This window comes from Littorina saxatilis, linkage group LG11, assembly GCF_037325665.1.
Source record: "Littorina saxatilis isolate snail1 linkage group LG11, US_GU_Lsax_2.0, whole genome shotgun sequence".
Lineage (NCBI taxonomy): Eukaryota > Metazoa > Mollusca > Gastropoda > Littorinimorpha > Littorinidae > Littorina > Littorina saxatilis.
The window spans coordinates 13496239-13520640 of NC_090255.1; the positions used below are offsets into that span (position 1 = coordinate 13496239).

Sequence of the window (24402 nt, forward strand, 5' to 3'; positions counted from 1 at the left end):
GATCGAAGGTGAATGCTATCACAACAAGAGGCGAAGCCTTCAAGGCTCACGTAAGAAATCGACAAACAGTAACACAAACTCAACCACTCCGTCACACATACACACACACACACAGTAAGCATTGGTGACACTGTGCAAGAAAGAGAGACACTAGATCTAGATCTGTCTGTCTGCATGTAGCCTACTTACAGACACGACTGCCAAATAGTCTCGGCCCGCTCAAAATAACAATGACCGAGACATTCCTTCGCGTGACGTCTAACCCTCTTACGCCATAATGTGACGTCTTCAAATGACGAAATGTTAAAGTTTCTACCACAGACATACACACGCACGCACGCACGCACATACGCACATACGCACGCACGCACAGACAGACAAAGTTACGATCGCATCTATAGGCTACACTTCGTGAGCCAAAAAGTGCAAAAATGCGTGAACAGCAATTTTAAGGTGGCAACTGCAAAAACCGTTTCTCTATCAAATACGATTACTTTTTTTTCCATAGCACCCTCTCTTTACGTTAAGTTTGGACTTACTTTTGTTCCAATTGTTTGTCAAAGCCCCCCTAGTATGGGACGATTTTACTTTGTTATGATATTTAAAAAAAATCACCTACTGATACAGCAGTTCGAACAAGTTGTACAATATGTCCGCGGCGCATGGTGCCAATAGTTTTGCCTCTGTGGAAAATTGTTTGCTTTTATATTGACTTTAAAGACAGCAAGTGTGAAAATAGGTGTACGGTGCCAACCCATAGTGGTGTACGCCTCCTGTTCCCTTTTTTTAATCTGCAGGTGTACGGTGCTCTTCATGTCAGTTCTAAAGATAAATAGCAGTGGAGCACTATGGTCATTATTTGTTTGTTCTTGAAATTGTGGACTTCAAACATACAAGGACTTATATGAAGCTACGCAAATGTACTTTAAGTGTGTTCTCACCAGGGGGGGGGGGGGAGAGTAGAACATGTCTCCACCTCACCCTTTCTCCTACCCAGCCCCTAACCCTGTTTCCTACACTCCTATCTCAAGCCCCTACGTCCTAAACTACACCCTCTCTAACCCAGGCCCCTTCTAGCCCCATCCCAACCTACCCCCTCCCTAACCCTCTACTACCTCTTAATGATGATGATGATAAAATCGTTTATTTAACGTCACTCTGTAAAAACATTGGCGACATTTGTCTTAGATTAAAAACACACACAGGCGCGCACACAGACTTTCCCTTTATGTACAGTGGTTCACCACCCTCCCACCCCCCGCACACTCTCGCTCATCTAATTAAACGTGGTAATAAGAGATACTTGGATATAAAAGGGTATTCTTAAAGGTTCTGATAAAAATATAAAGTAGCTATATGAGAAGCAATTAATGGCGTTAGTTGCAGTAATGTCTCTTCATATCCGGGGACCAAGTGGGTGTGTGTGCACAAGTCTAGCGATAAGTTTGGGACCTTGCCACCCAAGGTCTTTATTAAAACTTAAAAGATAGCTTAATTTTTCATTTGGGGTATTTGGCAGGATATTTCTATTCGAGTTTTTAAACTACCTCTTACCAGAAATTCATACCCCACCTAAAATTCTTTCTCAAATTTTTCAGGTGACTTTCGGGCATCTTGTTTGAAACAGAACGGTAAGTGTGTCTGTAAACAGAAACTCTTGAAAATCACACTCGTTACGCAGAATAAACTGATGACTTTTGTCGATTTACTGTTGTATTTAAAACAAATTCTGTAATCGATGAAATATCCAAGTAAAAGTCAAAAATTAAGAATATTACGTTCCCCCAACGTTGTGGCGGCCCGGCGCATAAAAACAAAAATAGTACTCGTGGTCAACTAGTGAGCTCTACTCATTTCGTTTGACAATATTATCCTTAGCGGATTATGACTTTATTCAGTTATTCTGCAGAAAAACACAGATGCTTGAGAAAAACTGTTTGTTTCTGCAGCATTTCTGCATAATGTCGTCTTTCGCCGAAGCAACGGGTTTTTCTGGAGCAAAACATTTTACTGCAGTAAAATTTAAATCAAGAATGCTGCAGTGAAACGGTGCTGTTGTTTTACTGCAGAAAACCTGTTTACACTTTTTCTGCAGCATTTTGTACTGGCTCATTATATTATAATGTTGGAGCAAGCGAGCCCCCCTCTGTCGAGAGATGGACTCATCCAGAATTACCAATAGTTGTTCGTGACACGAATGTATTTTGTCTGCCTGACTTCCTTTCCGCCGGAAGTTCAAAATTTCAAATTAAACAATGGCACCTGTCAGCAACATTGTCACATTTTCCCAGACGAACGCAGTAGTCCACTTCGACGGTGTTCGATTTGCTTCAGAAATTGTTCACGTTCGGCCGCCAGTTGAATATAATGCCCTTATGCTACACGCCTTCTGATTGGTACACTGCGGAACAAACTATTATACTATCCCAGGGGGCGACGAATACAAACGCTACCTTACAAGGTCGTTCGTTTTTCTCCAGACAAACTGTCACAGACTATTTTGAAGAAAAAGTTAATCACAATAATGCTGCAGAAAACCAAGTAAACATTATGCTTCAGAAAAAACTGTTTTACTGCAGTAAAAAACGTTGCTTCGGCGAAAGATGACATTATGCAGAAATGCTGCAGAAAAGACAGTTTTTCTCCAGCATTTCGGGTTTTTTCCAGAATAACTGAATACTGTAATGTCATAATCCGCCAAGAGCCAGTACAAAATGCTGCATTTTTTAATGTAAACAGGTTTTCTGCAGTAAAACAACAGCACCGTTTTACTGCAGCATTCTTGATTTCAATTTTACTGCAGTAAAATGTTTTGCTGCAGAAAAAAACGCTGCTTCGGCGAAAGATGACATTATGCAGAAATGCTGCAGAAAAGAACGGTTTTTCTCCAGCATTTGTCTTTTCTGCAGAATAACTGAATAAAGTCATAATCCGCTAAGGATACAATATTCCCAAATGTACCATCTCCGTAATACCGCCTGCCAAACTTCCGTGGTGTTGTTGTGGTGGTGCATTTGTATGGTTGGAAATATTGAACCCTCGTATAAACGATTTGAGTACGTACAGTTTTCCTTTCTGGCTGTAATTTTAAGTCCAATGAACGTCATACTTGTTCACAAACTAATGGGTTTGTTAGTTGTTTCCCCTTCTATGTGTGAGTGTGTGTGTGTGTGTGTGTGTGTGTGTGTGTGTGTGTGTGTGTGTGTGTGTGTGTGTGTATTAGGGCAAGGGCCAGATGCATAAAAATATGGGTAGCGCCGTATGTATGGCAGCTCGCTTTCCCCGGGGAGAAAGCAGCCCGAATTTTCATGAGGGTAACCTCACTGGACTGTAAATCTTATCCAATCCAATCCAATCCAATAAAAAGCATATCTATGCTTCTTCTTGTTACCCTCAAAAAATAATGAATTCTCTCTCTCTCTGTCTCTGTCTCTCTGTGTCTCTCTGTGTCTCTCTGTCTCTGTCTCTCTCTCTCTCTGTGTCTCTGTCTCTGTCTCTGTCTCTCTGTCTCTCTCTCTCTCTCTCTCTCTCTCTCTCTCTCTCTCTCTCTCTCTCTCTCTCTCTCCGGCACGGAAGATGAGAGATAACCGGACGGATATTTCAGTGCACTGAATGGTTAATCATGCTCCAGCGTTCTTTTTGTTTTTTACATTTAGTCAATTTTGATTACATGTTCGAGACGAGGAGGGTGGCGTGTTTGTGTGTTCTTGTGGGTTCTTGTGTGTGTGTGTGTGTGTGTGTGTGTGTGTGTGTGTGTGTGTGTGTGTGTGTGTGTGTGTTTGTGTGTGTGTGTGACTGTAAAGAGCAATTTCCGAAAATATAATTACATAATTATGCTGACACGACCACTCTGACTCGCACCAGCACCATGCAGTACTCTCAGTCTCGCATCTGGCATACGTCTATAATAACACTATCATTTTCACTCAGGCAACGGTTGGTCTCGGTGGCACCTAACAACTTCACATTCAACTTCTTCAAGATGATATCCTCAGACTTTTGCTTTCAGTTTTTTGTTCGTATTTCTTCGGATGGCGTCATATTCGGCTTTTTAGAAAAGTGGAAGCGGAACTGTCCTGAGTTTTTCAATTTGATTGAGCGAAATTTTGCACAACTTTCCTTGACAAGGAGAAAAATGAGAAAAAGACCTGTTTGGGAATGTGTCGATAAGATATTACCCAATATTGACGGACTGTGTGATGATATCTTCTGCTATGGTCTGTTGAGACAGTGATATCAAAATCGAGACCGGAGGTCGAGATTTTGATATCACTGTCGAAACAGAACAATAGCAGAAGATATCATCACACAGTCAGTCAATGTTAGATATATTGCTAATTCTCTAAACATTTTCTATTTACTGTAAAGAAATTACAAAAGTATTTGTCTCAGTTTTGGCTGTTCCATATCCCTCCCTCTGATTATTATTTCTTTTTGTTCACTCTTTTCTTGTACTTTTCAGTATTTAAAAATGTCTTTTCTTTCAAAAAGTCTTTAGTCGCTTGCTCAACCAAATTCTGGGATCATTACATTTTCATATATATTTGTTTATTTTTAAATCTAGGTGTTTTTGTTTTTGAAGTGGGGAAGAAAGAGGTCGTCGATATCAAAACTGATATCGACGGAAATGTCGTCGATATCACTTTTACAATGAGCTCAGTTTTGCCCAATTGACCAATGGAAATCCACGTAACATATGAAATAGCAATATATTATTCTATCTGGCACGCAGAGTTGCACGATCGAAACATGCTAGATCCGCTTCTTTGAACTTCACATAACGCACGAAACTCAGAAGGATACAGAAGCGTGGGATTGGAAGCGTACACCAAGTTTGGCGAAGGGGGGGGGGGGGGGGGGGGGGGGGTTGCCACCTTTTTTCAAAATTTTAGGTTACTGTTATAATAGGCCTTATTGTGTCGCAGTGCGTCATTTTACAGCAAAACCCAAATACGACAACATAGGGAAGATATGATGCAATATTATGAATGTAAAAATGTTTTCGCTTGTGTCGTGTACAATTGCAGGGAAAGGCAATCGGCTGACATTTAATCCTTAAATGCCACACTGCCCACCACAAAACGTACTCTGCTTTCACGTAACGGTATAAATACAACGGTATTTTGTGACGTTGCTGCATTATGCATATATTGCCCGAAGAGTATCTATATACATCAAGTTATGCTTTATGTAACTGTTAATGGATTTTCTTGCAAGGTAAGCCAACCCAATGTGTCTTTAATGTAGCAACATACCTGCATCTGTTCAAGAAATTGCTGCGAGACCAAGCGGAGAAGGCGATAGGCAATAACTTGAACCGAGCGTACATCTTCTCCCGGCGAAGATATATTGACTAAATGTTTATTATCTGTTCTTGAAGAAACTGAAAGAATCATTCACCAATTACCAAACTGAGAGACGAGCACACAACTGAGCACGCACGCACGCCGCACGCACGCCGCACGCCACATACTGTGACACACACACACACACACACACACACTGTCCTTAAAGGCACAGTAAGCCTCCCGTAAACCATCACAGAGCTCCCCGAGCGTCTACATATAGTACAAGCATACTTCCATTTGAACGCTCACCGAACGGGAACATCCTGGCTGCTTTCTGTCGAGCGTGAGAAATTTTCAAAGAATTTATTTTCGTGGACTTGGCCTCAACAGCAATGGCGCCTCGTTTTGGTGCTGGACGGCTGTTATGAATACCGGAATTCACGCCCGGACAGTAAGCCTCCCCTAAACCATCACAGATACTGTCAGGCTTTTACACACAGTACAAACACCCTTCCATTTGAACGCTCACCAAACGGGAACATCCTAGGTGCCCTACGTAAAGAGCGAGCAATTTGTAAAGAATTAATTTTGCAGATTGTCTCGAACACTTTTTGGACCCATCCTGAACTCAGGTCAAACATGAGTTACTTCCCTTCGGATCTCATTCTATCGATGTAAACTGGCGATAGCCGTGAATCGATGATTATCAAAATGTTTTTGGACCGTGGTGCTTTTTTGCGCTAGACCTAACTGTTAAAATCTAAATAATAAATTGACAGCTTGTTACACAAACATTCTTTAATCATAAAAGAATTCTTTTTTCATCAAGACAAAATTAGTACAATTCGAAGTTGTGAAAGTTTGAAAAAAGAAAAGCCCGGAAGCAGGGTCACGCAAGGGTCGTAGCAGACGACGCCGGTTTATCAGTGCATATCGCCGTTCCTCTCAACAGTCAAAAGCCATCGCTGGAGTTCTTGTGAACCACAGCCGTTTGTTTCGTGCATAAAAACGTGCTATTGTAAATAGTCGCATTCAAATAACTAACTGACGACTACATTGTGAAAAAGGGAAACTGGATCACACGGGTTCACGATGGCTCAGGGGTAAGATAAACCACGCAAAAATAAATTCTTTGAAAATTGTTCGCTCTTTACGGAGGGCACCTAGGATGTTCTCAATCGGTGAGTGTTTAAATGAAAGGGTGTTTGTACTGTGTGTAAAAGCCTGACCGTATCTGTGATGGTTTACGGGAGGCTTACTGTGCCTTTAAACTGATGCCGCACTGCCCACCTCAAAACGTAGGCTACATCTGAATGCTAGATAAAATATATATTATCGACACATTCCCAAAAACGTCTTTTTCTCATCTCAGTTTCTCCGCCTTGTCAAAGAAAGTGGCGCAAAATTTCGCTCAACTAATACAGTAATTGAAAAAAATTAGGACGTAATTACAGTTCCGCTTCAACTTTTCTGAAAAGCCGGATATGACGCCATCAAAGAAATATACACACACACAGTGGCACTGACACTTGAAGACAAGATCACTTATACATTTCAGGGCCGGACTACCGGGGGGGTTATGGGGGTTGCGCAACCCCCCCCCCCCCCCCCCTAGCCTAAACATGTACCGTGCCTCACTTATTTAAAACATTTTTTATTATTGTTTATTTTATGCCGTTTCATGCAAGGAGCGACCATTTTGCTATCTGAGAATATGACCTACCCATCAGCTTCAGGGGGCTTCGCCCCCTGACCCCCACTGGCACCCCCCCCCCCCTCCTCTTCGCCTAGTCCGGCACTGCATTTGAAGTTAGATGGCTGTATATTAGTCGGTTGGTCAGCGTTGTTGGGTTTGCCTATCAACAGCGTTGCACTGATTTGTCATAAGGTATTTGGCTACACTTTGCACTCCGTCATGACAGCCCGCAACAACTGACACAAGAAAAATGTTCATTCAAAATGAACAGCGTCGATGCAATGTCCACCAAAGATTTATTTTGGGAAGTGTTAAAGGTTAGGGTCAAAAGTTAATGAATTGCATGTTGTGCTGGATATATAAATTGTTTATTTCAGTCAATGCTTGATTCATAAGTACATTTTTCAGCATGGTGCATCTACAGGAGGGTGCTCCAACAATGATGCATAGTGCCAACATTTAGCGCAAACTTTTCACAACAGTGCATAATTACCACAAAGACCATACAGCGATTATATAGTAGCAAGTTGCACTAAACATTTGAACAAAATGCATTTTGTTCAAATGTTAACAGCACAGCACCAAGTTTTGCATAAGTGCACAACAGCACTGACCATTTCACAAAAGTGCATTACAGCTGTGACAATTTTACAAAAGTGCATTGACCATTTCAGGCAGATGGCTAACATGCAGATTTCGCTTTTGTCTGTCTTTCTTTGAAAAGTAGGCATGTTCAAGATCGATGAAGTCATGAGCAATTGGGTTAGATGACAGAAAAGATTCAAAAACGTCAGATTCAGTTAGATGACAGAAAAGATTCAAAAACGTCAGATTCAGTGTTTTGGGCACTGTTGAACAGGAACATTCTCTCCTGTTCAACAAATGTGGGTTCAATTCAAAAGCAACATTGTCACAGATAGGCTAGTGTTACATTTCTGTAAAGTTTCAAAAACATCTTCCATGTTTTGGTTACTGTTGAACAGAGGCATATTTTCCTGTTCAAAAAAGTCTGACACAAATTGTCGTAGTTGTGGGTTAAGGTTCGATCTATACTGTCCTTCAAACGAGTCGTAGAACCGTCATTGTCACAGATAGTGTTACATTTCTGTTTTACATTCAAACGAGTCGTAGAAGTAGTAGTACATTTGCGTTTGGTTGTTTTTTCTTTTAGATTCCTGTCACTTATACTAGCAGTATTGATTGAGGTACATAAATCTGTTGATGTACAGGGATGACTTGTTTGTAATGAATCCTTGTTTCCTCCACATTGAGTTTGCATTGCAGTTGGACAGAAATGAACAGGTGTTAATTGATAAACACATTGATAATGGCTTTTGAGAAAATCAATCAATTCTGCAAAGGAATTAACTTGATGACATCAAAACTGCAGCGCCATTTGAAGAATGGTTACCATTTCTGTTTCTTTGATGGGAATCAAACAAATAAAAACATTGACTATCCAAGTTACCATGAATGGCAATAGTTGACTCCTGAAAAGTAGCAAGGATATAATTTGAGACGATAAACGCCTGATGCAATCCCTCCTCAAGGTCAGTCAACTCAAAACCTTCATCATTCGCAACATCAGTAGGCAACACAGCGGGATTCGTATGTCCAGAAATCATGTCGAAAAAATATTACATTTCAAAAGCATGTCCAACCACAGTTGTTGGCAAGTGTTCGTGTCCGAAGTAGCCTTCAGTGTGTGTATATGTATTCATGTGACAGAGAACGTGACCTCATTGTTCAATCCTCTCTCTCTCTTCTTTCTCATTCGAACGCACACACGCAAGAACGTAGCCTACGCACGCATGCACGCGCACGCACACACACACACACACACACACACACACACACTGACACACACACACCCCGCTGACGCACACGGCAAACCACGCACACACACACTGACTGTCGGCAAGCATCTCTTTTTGTTTTCTTTACCTTTGTTTATTGTGTTTTCGATATTTGTGTTTATTTTTTGCTTGACTTATCTGTTTTATTTTAATGTTTGCTATCCACATCGTGTGATAAATGTTTCTTCTCAGTCTCCGAGTCAGTTTAGTTTCTGCACGCCGCTTTGGTACTCCTTGTTTTTCTTTCTGGTGTTTTGTGCGCGACTGATTTGCGGATTTATTTTTATTCCTTTCATATGCAGTTGAAGTGTTGTGGGTGTTATTGTCTGTATATGCTATGTTGCGTCTGTGTATGCCTACAAGAATTTTGGGTGTAATGTGCCTGTGGTCTGCTCGCAGTCGAGCACAGAAAACATGGCGGCGCCCTGCAGGCAAATTCGTGGAAAGTCTTCCCGACCGCAGATACCAGCGTCGTCCGCGACGCTGGAATAAAGCGGCCAACACTAACGATGTCATAACTGGCGATAGCAGTGGAGCGATGATGATCAGAATGTAACGATGTCAGTTATAGTGCAGCTTTCATTGTACAGTCAGTGGAACCCCCATTTTAAGACTCGCCAATTTAAGACTATTTTCCTTATTTACCCTCATTTTAAGACTCCCTCCTCTTTCAAGTTAAACCTATTTTCTCAGATTTTTTAGGTCTTTTAAATGGGCGGGGGGGGGGGGGGGGGTGGTGGTCCTCTGTAATATTAGCAAAATCCCTCGCACCCGGCCCCAGTTTGGTTTTTAGTTCAGGGTTTTTTTAAGCCAGGCTAATATCATTATTTATATTTTAGTCAAGTTGCCAGACTATTGGCAGAATAAGTAATACTTTCAACAGCATTGACGGGGTTGGCTATCGTTTAAAAGTAAGCTAGCTTCAGTGCACGGTATATTCGTTTGTTATGTCCAACATCTGGTAGGAAGCATAACCTGTAACTTGCAAAACCCGGCACACGTCATTTGGCTGTATTCCCAAACAGAGCGTTCTCATCCTGCTACTGAACAAAAACAATTCTACTTCCGGTAGAAACCCCATCAAGAATCTGCGAGGGCAAAGTTGTTTATAAATGAAGATGGAAAAAAATCAGATACTTTTGCGCAGAGTCGTTGCGAAAAACGGCAAAACTGTGCAAAATGTAACGTTCTTTAGTGGGTGTTTTCCTTCGCTACTGTGAAAGCAGTCGCAAGAAGGAGTGGACGAGGTGATAAGTGATGAATCGCATTTTTTCGCTGTTCGTATGATAAACGGATGAGGTTAAAGATCGGGGGGTTAGATAAACAAGAAAGAAACAATGTGATATAACAAAAAGAACGATACTGTGATGCTATCAATGTATCAGGAAATCGTCGCTTATAGTATATTAGGCTGTATTTGAGCGCGCTGCGAATGTTTCTGTCGGTGAAGCGATACCAGTAAGAATGGCGCACTGTGCAGATCCTGGCGTAAACGAACTTGAAGACAAAGACCTACAAAAGTGCTGAGGCTGTCATTGTGATTGAACGGAATACTCAAGTGGGGATCAAAGTCGATGCCAAGGTATGTTTTCATAGCTTTATTCTTCATTATGCAAACAGTCTGTCTGTTTCAGTGCCCGTTCCAGCAACCTATAGCTACTTAACAATAACAGGTGTTTTGTTTGGAAACATCCAGTGATCGCAATGAATCAGATATCAGCATCACTTCTTTATTACATTTTCCTTGACGCTGTTATTAATAGTGGTAATGTGACCACTGTTTTGGAACTGGAGTAAAGGCAAATCTTTGCACACACAAAAATAATTGAAAGTGAAAAACAGGTGGTTGGGTGGGTGGTGCCGGGTGGTGATTCATTAAGACAGAGGAGAAGCAGTCAGCTTCCTTTTCATAATTAATATTGTGAGGTTATTTATTCTCTCTTTTAGTTTGTGTTTTGTAATGTGACTTGTTTTAATGTATTGGTCATCTGTTTATGCTAATTTCTTTGATCACAACCACACTGAAACCAGGCTCATCACACCCCCGTCTTCACTATGATTTCCTTAACATAGTGAATGATAATGGTTTGGAGCAACTAGTGAAGGAACCAACCAGGGAACTAAACACATTGGACTTATTCCTGACAAACTGTCCCGACCTGGTCCCTCGAGTAGAAGTTGTACCAGGTCTCTCTGACCACTGTATACCATACTGTGAGATCAGCACCAGTGCTTGGAAAAAGAAACAAGAACAGCGCCAAATTCCCCTGTACGCAAAGGCGGACTGGAATAATCTGAGGGCAGCAGCTACAAAACTAAGTGCTGACCTACAAGACAAGGCGGACAAGAACACAACAGAGCCAGAGGGACTGTGGACAACGTTCAGAGACTCCCTATTGTCTGCAATCAAACAGTTTGTGCCACATAAATCAGCAAAGGGCAAAACCAGCCAACCATGGTTCTCACAAGGTATACGCCAGCTCATCAAGAGGCGGGACAGAAAATACCGCAAGATGAAGAAAACAGGCTCGACAAAACTGAGACAGGAAGTGAAGGTCTTGCGGCGAACCATCCAACGGCAGATCCGTCGAAACTACTGGAAATATCTCAACAGCCTCTTCACTGAAGAAGATACGGCCCACCAGGCAGGCAACAAGAGGTTCTGGTCGTACATCAAGAATCAACGTTCAAGTAACGTTGGCATTGCCCCACTCAAGAAAGATGGCCGCCTTACCTCTAACCCCCAGGAACAAGCCGAGTTATTAAATGAGCAGTTCCAGTCAGTCTTCGGCGACGGCCAAGAATACACGGCGGAGGAGTTTGCGCGCAAGACAGGAATGAAAGACGCAACCATACCGGCCATGGACAACATCGCCATTAACTGTGAAGGAGTGAAGAAGCTGTTGAAAAACTTAAACCCACACAAAGCGGGAGGACCTGATGGCTTAAGCCCGAGAGTGCTGCACAAGCTCGCAGTGGAGCTAGCACCAGGGCTGACCACTATCTTCCAGTCATCATTCTCCTCAGGCGTGGTTCCAAGTGACTGGAGAAATGCATACGTTACACCAATCTACAAGAAAGGCGAGCAGTATAACCCTGCCAACTACAGGCCTGTCTCCCTGACATGTATCGCATGCAAGCTCATGGAGCATATAGTCGTCAGCTCTGTCATGCAGCACTTTGTGTCTCACGCCATCCTCAACGACAGCCAACATGGGTTTTGACGGGGGCGTTCATGTGAGAGCCAACTCCTGGAGTTTGTTGAGGAACTGACCACCAACGTGGAGAGTGGGAAGCAGACGGACATCCTAATAATGGACTTCGCAAAGGCATTCGACAGCGTCAATCACAGTCTGCTGACCCACAAACTCCAATGCTATGGGATACAAGGCTCAATCCTCGCATGGATCAAGAACTTCCTGAATGACCGGCACCAAGCAGTTGTAGTTGATGGTCACCACTCCTCCCACGTCAACGTCAGGTCAGGAGTACCTCAGGGCTCTGTATTGGGCCCCTGTCTATTTCTGGCCTACATCAATGTCATTGTCAAACAAACACAAACTACCCACTGATGCAGTTGAAATCTGCAGTATGAATAATGAGATATGTGCACAGTATACCTCATGATAGTTGATACATTGCACAACCTGGAGTTATAGAAGAGTAATAGATGAGTAAAAGAAAGAAAAAAAGGTGTGTGTGACGTAGTCTGACTGGATCGTTTGTCCAGTGTCCACTGAAAAGTTTGGACCGATCAACTTCTCAAAGACTGATTGCCACCTCTTGAATTGGTCTTGTGACTTACGGTGTGCAACAAATTCTGGACCAATTCCTGTATATAAATTATAAGTTACTTTTCTGGCTTTGTCTGCTTAGCAGGAATATTATGGTCAGAAGACAAAAAGATCGGACGGTTGACCAGCCAGGGTCCAAATTAAAAAAAAGCATGCGTCAGTGAGTGACCAAAAACCGAGACTTGACAAACACTGTATGTCTTTCTTGCTTGGTCTTTGCTGATTTTGGTCAGCAGTAGGGGAGAGTATAAATACTAGAAAACAGGTGTGGGTTGCATTAATTTACATCATACATATGATTTACAATATGAAATAATATTTATGTTCACATATTTTCACATGCAGATAATTGACATACATGTACATGTATGTTTTGACACTTGCAGTATGTGCTGACAGGTTGCTTTCATGTAGACTTGCACTGAAAACACACGACCTTCTGCCAGTCATGCCAGCTAGACCTTAAAGGTCAACAAAACAATGTTTTGGACTGAATTACAAAATTTTATTCAAGTTGACGTGTTACAAATCATTTCATACATCATGTGATGACTATTTGAGGTTAACATCATTTTAGACCAGCTGGTCTATTTTAGGACTGGTATTGGTCATTAGCTGAGTATATTATGATGTATAGATATGATATTTTCAATTTCACTCGACAAGCCCACTGTGGCTGTGTTCTTTGACATGCCAGCATTAGGCTTGTCTTGTCATTAAATATATATGCAATGATGATGATGAGATAATTATGAATATGATGCATACATGTGTGTCTTCGTGCTTTCGAAACCATGTCCATGAGACTTTTGCAATGAGCTTGGGATCTTTATTGTGAACATAATAATAATAATACGAGAATTTATAACGCGCACATATCTCACCACAAGGTGACTCAAGGCGCACTCAATCACAATCTTTCGCATTAACAACTCAAGCATACTCATATATACACTTACGCATAAATTACATGAAGATGACAAGGCAACAACACAAACATGTTGGTTTTCAGTTCAGACAGTGAAGAGAGTCTGCACAAAGTTGACTCTGAATCTGAGAAATAAATCTCTAGCCCAACGTGGGTTTGGAATCCATACTGACAGTGGCGAACTGGTTTTTAAGCCAGCACGCTATTGTCTGAGCTACGTCCTCACCCCATGCATCATGTACATGTATTTTATTTCTGTAAGTGTATATTAGTGTTACTTAACTTACTGTTCTGGCAATAGGCTTTTTTTGTTTTGTTATCTCTTTGCGTTTGAGATACAGTCAAAGGTGTGAAGGACCAACCAAGGGACAAGCAACAGTGGTTCTCATACTTTTAGATCGGGGGTTGTTTTGGAAAGGTGTAAAAACATACAGCCTATATTATAAGGAGCAACACAAGGTGAGATAATTGGTTGATAACAATCTTCAGTTCATGCAAAAGTAGTTCAACATCTGGTGGAGATTCCACAGACTTACTGAAGCACTTCTTTGTGGCAAACAAAGCCAATCAATTAAAGTCAATGTGTTCATTCAGTTTGGCAGACAGGTGCATTTGAACAGCTCCAACTGACAAAAGAAAAGGTTTAAAAAACTGGTGTAATTACCGTTTACAGTGGAACCCCCCATTTATTTTTTAAGACCCCCCCCATTTAAGACTTCCGCCCCATTTAAGACCTTGGTTTTTCCCCCTTTCCCTTTCATAACCATTGTAAATTTACCTCTATTTTAAGACTCTTCTTTTTGAGACCTGGTTTTCTCAGATTTTGTTGAGGGGGGTTCCACTGTATAACTACACCAGGTGCGAGAATAATGTAGGAGACAATGACTGTGTTTACCTGCACAGCCAATCCCTTCTTATATAACCACCCCCCTTCCCCCACACTTTGTTTCATTTAAGAGCTCCCCCCATTTAAGACCCTGGTGGTTTTTCACATTTTCTATTCATGACATCTGAGACAAGATTTACCTTTGTTTTAAAGGTACTGAAGTTGTCAAATCCAGGTGCACGGAGCCCCTGGGGCTTTTAGTCATACCTCAGGCAGCTATCCGTTAGAAGAACTACCAAGTTTCATTGACTTGCACCCAAAGAGTCAAGAACTGCGATTTTTTTACGAATTAATTTCGTACTCGGACCCGGCTGGTCTTGGCCTATTTTTGGATCTAAATTTAGATCAGGTAGATCACCACATCATGCACAAAAAGACGCGTCACTAGCAAACTATGTCAGACGTCATCATGAGTTTGTGTAAAACAAAATGGAGGCCGGAATCACTCAGTTGAATCCAACTCCGACCAAACACCACGTAATAACTAGGTTAATTTATGCACTCGCGTGAACAAGAATGTCTCGTCGTTGGGTAGTTTTGGGTTTGTTTTACTACCATAGGAGGATTTTTTAACTGTAAATGCACTCAGCTGCAACAAAAACGCAAAACGAAGGCTGTGAGCTGCACTGTGCCTTCAAGCCCCCTATTGAATACTAGATGATTACCCGCTTCGCCGGGTACCGGCTTCGCCGGGAAGAAGTAGAGCCGAATACCAGGCTGCGTCTGGGAGCCGGGTGTACGCCGGCTTCGCCGACGCACGAAGGAAAGGAGATAAACGCGCAAAACACTGGAGACCTTCTAAAAATAGTAACGTGCAGTGACCTTCTAAAAATAGTAATGTAGTAACGGGAATATGGATTGACGCCACACTGAGGAAGGGAGATAATCGCGGCTGAAAACACTGGAGAAGATAAGGAAGAGTTACTGGTAGTGGATCCCGACAAAAAACAAAAAAAATCGGTTCAGCGCGCACAGGGCTGCGCGCTGAGAGCACGTGTTGAAATATCTCATCGATGAGGTTGTGTCCGGGGTGTAGCTGAATACGGTGTCCAAATTTGAAAAAGATCCACCGAGAACTTTGGCCGTGCATCGCGAACAGACAGACAGACAGACACTAGTCGTATATATATAGACTAGAATGAATACCCGCTTCGCCGGGTAGCCGGCTTCGCCGGGAAGAAGTACTTAGAGCCGAACAATGGACCCGCCAAGCTTAGGTCCCTCCCAGATTCGTGGAATGGGAACAGCACGAAAATGATTCAGTGGCCATAATGCCATTCCTGACCATATCGAGTCCCATCCTTGTCGACGAATGTAACCGTGTTAATCACCTTTGGAGGCGAACTCCACTCAAACAGGACTGAGCAAGTTAGAGCTTATCTCTAAGCCCTTATGAACTGTTATGGCTTCTCAAAGGAAGGCCAGTACATAAAATTACACAAAAGCCGCCAGACCACATCACAAACAGAACTGAACAATGCACAGGTGTTCCTCACATAGCGACACACACACACACACACACACAAACACAGAGAAGCCGTATCTATAGAGAGATAGATGACAGTGTATTTTTCGCGTGGCTATAAATTGATTCGACCTTTGCACTTTTACAGTGAGGATAATTTACGGGTCCAATTTACGTTCTGGACACTGCGGTGACCTTCTAAAAATAGTAACAGAACGGGGAATATCCGAAGATGCCCCCTTCATACAAAAGTGCACCATACGAAGGAAGGGAGGTAAACGCTGAAAACATGGAGAAGATGAGAAGATAAGGAAGAGTTACTTATAATGGTGAAATGAACACAAAAACCAAATTCGGTTCAGCGCTGCGCGCTGAGAGCACGTGTTGAAATATCTCATCGATGATATTGTGTCCGGGGTGTAGCTGAATACGGTGTCCAAATTTGAAAAAGATCCACCGAGAACTTTGGCTTTGGTGTGTCGGTATGGGGGCCCGGGTAGCTGAGGTGGAACCAAAATCGGTTCAGCGCTGCGCGCTGAGAGCACGTATTGAAATATCTCATCGACCAGATTTTGTGCAGGGTGTATCTGAATATGGACACCAAATTTGAAGCAGATCCATCGAGAACTTTGGCCGTGCATGGCGATCAATCACACACACACACACACACACACACACACACAGACACAAGTCGTATATATATATAGATGCAGTTTTTCTCAACTTCTTTGGTGGTGTAAAGGGGGGTTCCACTGTAAACAATGAAGTAGATTGCAAGACAAGTGGGAGAAAAAACACACTGGTAATTATTGTAATTATTTCTGTAAACAGATATCGGATCTGCTTTTGTTGCAACAAAATAAATGCAATCCTTGCAAGTAGTCATACTGGCATTTCCAAACAATGTTTCTTAATATATATATCTTTGGCATACAGTTTTCTTCAATGATTATTATCTGTATTCCGGGTTTGAATTACAAGTGACATCGCTGACAAGCACAATGCACTTCATGAATATGGATAAGGTCATCAGATTAATTCTGTGAGGATTGTGAAATAAAATAGATAAATTAACACACACAAACACATTGTGCACACACACACACACACACCCCTCCACACACACACAGAAGTTTATTATAAGGGCTTCAATTTGTTGTCTTGTTGAGCTTAGGTTGTGTGTGTTTGGACCCCCCGTGGGTTAGGGGGAAGAGTTTACCCATGCTCCCCAGCATGTCGTTCTCCTTTTACCCTTGTTAAGTGTTTCTTGTATAGAATATAGTCAATTTTTGTAAAGATTTTAGTCGAGCAGTATGTAGGAAATGTTAAGTCCTTTGTACTGGAAACTTGCATTCTCCCAGAAAGGTAATATATTGTATTACGTTGCAAGCCCCTGGAGCAATGTTTTGATTAGTGCTTTTGTGAACAAGAAACAATTGACAAGTGGCTCTATCCCATCTCCCCCCTTCCACGGTCGCGATATAACCTTGAACGGTTGAAAACGACGTTTAACACCAAATAAAGAAAGAAAGAAAGAAAGTGTGTGTTTGGGTTTGACTTGGAAAAATTGAGCAAAGGAGAGAGAGGAGTTTCTTTGTCTTCAGTCCAATTTTCAAGAATAGGTCCAACCTATATTTATTGACTAGTTTTAAGGTTATAGCCTTCAAGTAGAGCACTGGAGAAGTTGTCATTATCAGAAGGGAAATGCTCACTTAGCATGCAGCCTTGACAAAGGGCAGAGTGGAAATGTACAAGTAAACATTGCACAGGCCACACTGGCTCTGCACTGATAATGGTATGGCGCAACCATAAAATTTATGATGGAACACATTTGTATAACCCACTTTTAAATCCGGCTTATAAAAGCAGAGGTGCAATGTAATTTACTGCATAGTTTAACTTTACAACACCCTGTGGCAACTACAGAACAGTGGAACCTCCTTTTTAACAACTCCCCCCCCCCCCCCCCCCCTTCACTTTTAGACTCACTCCCTATCAAGATCAGCTAGCTTGCTTTTTCAGATTATTTTGTTCACGAGGTCTGTAAGTTTTACCTCCATTTTAATTTAAGACGTCATCCCTTTTGAGGCCTAGTTTTCTCCGAGTTGTGGAGGTCTTACAGGGGGGTTCCACTGTACAATATATAAACAAGTGTGGCAGGAAGAAGAAGCCGTGTAGCTTTCAGTCATCAATGTTGAGAGAGGATAGGCCCCACTGTCAGGGGTGACATTGACAGCGGGGTGATAGATTAGTTATGTGGCGGTGATAGGGGGTCACTTGGCCATTGACGACGGCTAAGGCTACGGGGCCACAGGACAGCCATCCTATCAGAGAGAGAGGGGTGGGTGACAGAGAGAGGGGGGAGTGATGGAGAGAGAGCCTGAGATAGACAGGTATTCAGTAGAACCCCCATTTTAAGACCTCCAAAAATCTGGTCTTAAAATTTGGTGGAGTCTTAAAATAGAGGTAGATTTACAGATGTTATGAATTGGAAATCAGAAAAAAATATAGGTCTTAAAAACAGGAAAGTCTTGAATGGGGGAGGGTGGGTCGTAAAAGGGGGTTCCACTGTAGGAGAGGAGGGGAGAAATATAGAGGGGGTGGGGGTAGAAGAGAGAGAGAGACGCGGGAAGATCGACAAGAGAGCGAGAGAGAAAGACGGTAAGACTGTCGAGAAAGAGAACACAGTCAATCAGTTGTGTAGTGTTGGAGTCGTAGCGTCAACCTTCGCTGATCATCAAAGAGACAGAGTGAGGTTGAGAGAGACGGAGGGAGAGAGAGGGAGAGAGAAAGACGGTAAGACTGTCGAGAAAGAGAACACAGTCAATCAGTTGTGCAGTGTTGGTGTCGTAGCGTCAACCTTCGCTGATCATCAAAGAGACAGAGTGAGGTTGAGAGAGACGGAGGGAGAGAGAGAGAGAGACGGGAAATCAGAGGAGAGGGAGAGGGACTGAAACTGAAAGCTGTCAATCTGACAGTCAGTCAGTTGTTTAGCGGTAGTGGTATTGGCAGTCAACTTTCACTGATCGTCCTTTTCAATTCCGCGGTCAGGTTGATCTCATAATAATCATTGGATGATTGCCATGTATTTTGGCCCCGGGAATCTGCTTTGGTCTCTGCTCGCTCGTTAGTGCACTGATCATTGACTGCGGTGATCATTGACTGTGATGATTATGGACTAGCGAGTAAGTACCAAGAACGTGTACCTCAGGCGGTCACGGTGTTTGAAAGTTGCACGTGGGACGGTGTAGTGTATGTGGAACTTGAGTTATTGAACTTTGTGCTATAGCTCATTGTGGCGGTGTGCACGGTGCATTGAACACTTACCCGGAATTAATGGTAGGGACGTGTTAGATGATTATATAACACGTACCCTTGCCTGTAGTGGAGATAGCTGACGTGTGATCCAGAGTTGAGCTGTGTTTTTATAAGGTATGGTCAAATTTTGTGATATTTTGAGTTTTGTCAATTTGGTGTGTGGTTTTGTGTGGCCTCTCTCTCTCTCTCTCTCTCTCTCTCTCTCTCTCTCTCTCTCTCTCTCTCTCTCTCTCTCTCTCTCTCTCTCTCTCTCCCTCCCTCCCTCTCTCTCTCTCTCTCTCTCTCTCTCTCTCTCTCTCTCTCTCTCTCTCTCTCTCTCTCTCTCTCTCTCTCTCTCTCTCTTACACCTTTGTCTTATTATTTCCTCTCACTTTTTATTTTTTCCCGAAGCAAAACAGTTTTTCTACGGATTAATGTTTGGAACTTTAATTTTTCCACAGCATTTTTTGCTTTCAGTTTTTTTTCTGACTTTTTTTGTAAAACTTTTTCCATGGAAAAACCAAGGTTCCGACAAAGAAGCATTTGTATCCTTCTGAAGTAGATGTAACTGGTCACAAATGTAAACACAGTCTACTGAATTTGTTTTTAACTTCCAGGAAATTTTGCAGAGAATTGCATCTTTGCAGGAGTACATGGGGAGTTAGCTGTTTAAGCTCCCTGCACTGAACTGCAGCAAGAACAATAATGAAGCTAATGTTGGGGAAAAAGTCAGTTAATTCAGTGCTGGCAGATTCAAAGGTTAAACTCAACACAGCTGCATCACCAAGCAATGAGTTTTAACGTCAGCAGTGTATAAACACAAACCCATCCCCAATAATTAAGCCAAGTTTTAAACTAATGAATGGACAGCTTTTGAGGAAGTGATACTGTTGAATTTGTAGTCATACCATTTTGTGCAAACCTTTATTTAAGCTGTTCTCTGGCTGGAAGTTTAGCAGGTTTACAGCATTTGCCAGTCAAAATGGGTTAAATCAGGATACATATCAGATCAGTAATCGTACACCAATTGTGCGTCTGCTTTTAAAATACACATGCAACTTCCTCGTAACCACAGTCGTCTGCACACGGGCTGCACAGAATTTCAGGGATCAAAATTTCCCATTCAAAATTCCTGAATAAGGAAAACATGTTTTCGGGATCTTTTTTTTTTTTTATTCTTCTGATTTTCAAACTCTTCAAAATGTTAAAAATAAAATTGAAATAAGTTGTGTGAAGCAAAATTAATACATTTAGTCAATCTGTCATACTCAGAGAATGATACTGAACGCACTGCATTTCAGGAAGACAATACTCTTTGGATATCCTGCGACCGACACTGAAAACGCTGACACATTGATTGAAGTGATTAACGTGAAAATCATGGCATAAAGCGCTTCACAGGAAAGCGCGCTTTTCTTGAGTCTTTTTAACTTTATGTGCTTGTTTTTAATCCAAACATTATATGTTTTTTAGAATCAGGAAATGAAGAATAAGGTGACATTTTTTGGATCAATTTCAAAAATTCTAAATTCTAATTTTCAGATTTTGTAAAACACATACATGTATCAGTGATAAGAACTATAAAATTCCAAAACTTGCTCAAATAATGATCACCAGTACAAGGCTGTGACTTTGACCAAAGAACATCCATGGAAACTGCTGTTTCAATGGCTTGATGAAGAATGTGTAATGATCTGTTTTAGTGAGCATGACAAAGACTCACTGTTTAAAAAAAGCCTGAGTCATCATTTACTGACAGTTACAGTAATGGTGTTCTTTCATTTCTTTCCTTGAAATCAAGATGAATTTTGTGAGTTAGAATATTACAATGAGCAATATTAGGGGTGTTTCTCCATGTCTTCTTGTTATTCATTAAATCAGTCTTTTTTTGAAAGTTTCATAATCTTTAAAAAAAAAAAAAATTTTTTTTTTACTTTATTTAGATTTTTGTGTGTTAAATAATTACACTTTGGTATACATGTATCCGATGTAAAACTGGAAGCATGGGCAGCTGTGAGATAGGGAGCTGAACGATTTTCATGAGGACAGTGTGTCTGTAAATAATGTAATCACTGCAGTGTACCTTAACCTGTTGTTATTTGTGTCACTCAGATATTGTCAGTGCTGCTAACACACATTGTGAATTCTGATAACCTTGGGGTGACATTGCGCAGCTAGAGTACTTTTAATCACTGTAATCAACAAGTACAGACTAGAATTAGAACGAGAACGACAATACCACCTGCGACAGAGAAAAAACAGTTACCTTTTACACTGCACCTTTCATGAACAGCAAAAAACCCTTTTAAGACTACCCCCAAAATCTGAGAAAATGGAATGGTCTCAGATAGGAAGTTGTTTAAAAAAAAATTAAAAAAATTAAGCTAAAAAAAAAATTGCTGCTGTGTTTAAATTTTAATCAGAAAATCGGTAAAAAATTTTTTTTTTTAAAAGATGGGTCTTAAAAAGAGAGGGGGGGTGTCTTAAAAGAGGGGTTCCACTGTATTTAGATGTAAATATGCCACCACTGACCTAGATGTAAATATGCCACCACTGACCTAGATGTAAATATGCCACCACTGACCTAGATGTAAATATGCCACCACTGACCTAGATGTAAATATGCCACCACTGACCTAGATGTAAATATGCCACCACTACCGGCCCCCGTGGCGCAGTGGTTAGCGCATCGGGCTGCGGGCCGGGAGGTCATGGGTTCGAATCCCATCAGGGTCATGTGGGTTTTTCGGGCTACGGTCGGCTCCTACCCAGAGTGGAAGTGCTATGGTTCCTATGGGAAGGCTGGAATCACACAGCCGAGTGTCATTCACTTAACGAATGCAACTTTGAGGGTGCTCAGGTTCTTTATACCTGACCAACACCGCAGGTGCGGCAGTTCTCGGGCCTGGTTGACACCAGGATATATTATGACAGTAAGCGTAGAGTGCTGCCCTGTCACGTAGTCTCAAACCAAATTGGAAATCCATAGCATCATCATTATAATCATCCTCATCTCATTAATCATCCAAAATTATAAAATGTCCTTGCTCTTGTGGCCCTTCATGCCCGGAGCTCTCATGGTGACCTTGGTCTCAGTGTTCCTGTTCGATCCTTCCCTGAATAGTACTTCTGCTGTCAGTCTTCAACGTGTGACGTTCTGGGGGGTCGACGGAGGGACGTGGTGGCGGTCTGCTCTCTGGAGGGGACGCTCACTTAGTCTGGCTCTGCGACTTAGCAGTCAATGTCGTTAGTAGGGGGCATAGTAGGTAGTGGGCTGAGTCCGTTAGCTCGGGACAGACCCACTACTCAGAACACCGTCGAAGTGACTCAGCAGAAGTGCAGTGTCAACTTCCGAGGGTAGCCTACCGCAACGACCCGACATCCCTCCCTGGAGCGTCTGTAAAATCGACAGGTCTGGCAGCGGAACGAAATTCAGATGTGGATGGAGCAGCGAATGCAGGGACGGGGCGGTGTGAGAGAACACCGGAACAAGGAACAGGTGTAAGGAAAAAAAAAAAAAAAAAAAAATGCCACCACTGACCCACCTGGAGTATATTTATCATAAGTACTGTTCTTGTAGTTATCAGATTACACTTTTAAACAACCTTATTGGGTATTCGTGTACACTACATTGGGGTATGCACGTTAAAGATCCCACGATTGACAAAAGGGTCTTTCCTGGCAAAATAGTATAGGCGTAGATAAAAATGTCCACCAAAATACCCGTGTGACCTGGAATAATGGGCCGTGAAACTGAAAGGTGGATGCAGCGCCAAAAGGCTGTTGATCTACTGGCCGATGTGAATGCGTGATATATTGTGTAAAAAATTCCATCTCACACGGCATTAATAAGTAACATGCGCCTTGAGTCGCCTTGTGTGGTGAGATACGTGCGCGATATAAATCCTCGTAAATAAATAAATAAAAAACATATAGATGTTTGTGTTTGACGTTTCGCAATACAGTCTGATTGGGTGTGCAATATTGGTTTTTCTCAATAGACGCATGTGGAAAGTTCTGGAAAACAATTCACGCTGAAAATATCAGTTGACATTGTGTGTACAAAAGATCCTTTAAGTCAGCCACCTGTATTTTCATTTTATAGATTGATAATTTGTGAGTTACAACCTAAAAATGTATTTCTATCTGAATTATCTGCACTAATCCACCCCTATCACTGCTTATAAGTAATATATATGGACACACACACACACGCGCGCACACAACACAACACAACAACACACAACACAACACAACACAACACAACACAACACAACACAACACAACACAACACCCAACACAACACAACACAACACAACACAACACAACACAAACGCAAACACAACCTTTCTTTATTTGGTGTTTAACGTGGTTTTCAACCAGGAAGGTAATATATCGCGACGGACAACACAACACAACACATTTGCATTGGTCCCAGATTGTTTGCACTTTTTGACATTACCTGTACACTTGCTTTCTCAGTACGCAATAATATGCATTCACCTTCATGCCTCTTCCTGTTTGGTTGTATAGAAGAAAAAAGAAAACAAGAGTTAAAGATCACTGCATGGTCTGGGGGTGGTGCATAATAAAATCACACCATTTCAATAGAAGCCAAGCAGAACCGTGTGTACATATAGCTTTCATTCCTTCAAATGCACTCAACTGCCATTGCACATTTATGGGCTGAGCTAGGGTCGTTACGGGATCTGGTGTCAGATCTGGTGGTATCTGGTGTCAGATTGTCAGATCTGGTGGGATCTGGTGTGTTGTGGAACATTTCATTTTAAGTACAGTGGAACGCCTCTTTTAAGACCCACAAAAGTCTCACAAGGGGGGAGGGGGGGGGGGGGGGGGGGTTGAGTCTAAACTGGGAGTTCTATTGTACAACATTGTGTTTAGATATTGGAACAACCTGACCCGGATTTTGTGGTGTTTCCTTCCATGCCCTAAATAGGCGTTATTACTGTCATTAAGGGAATGTTGTGTGTGTCCTGGAACCAGCGAGTATGCATGTTATGTTATGTTATATCAGTGTGCATGTTATGTTATGTTATATTGGATTGGATTGGATTGGATTGGATAAGATTTATGCAGTGTACACGAAGGGACCTCGATTTTTCGTCTCATCCGAAAGACTAGCACTTGAACCCACCACCTAGGTTAGGAACCCACCACCTAGGTTAGGAAAG

General features: G+C 41.9%; 1 protein-coding gene and 1 non-coding gene across 2 annotated transcripts in view; both read left to right on the plus strand.

Annotated features, from left to right (window-relative positions):
* Positions 1–9902: 9902 nt before the first annotated feature.
* Positions 9903–24402, plus strand: part of LOC138979793 (solute carrier organic anion transporter family member 5A1-like) — a 33006-nt gene continuing 18506 nt past the window's right edge. The window contains exon 1 of the mRNA XM_070352535.1: positions 9903–10422. The gene's annotated coding sequence lies outside the window, so the exon portion shown is untranslated. The remainder of the gene's footprint in view (positions 10423–24402) is intronic.
* Positions 21873–21946, plus strand: Trnar-gcg (transfer RNA arginine (anticodon GCG)). Its single transcript has one exon. It is a non-coding gene; the product is annotated as a tRNA-Arg (tRNA).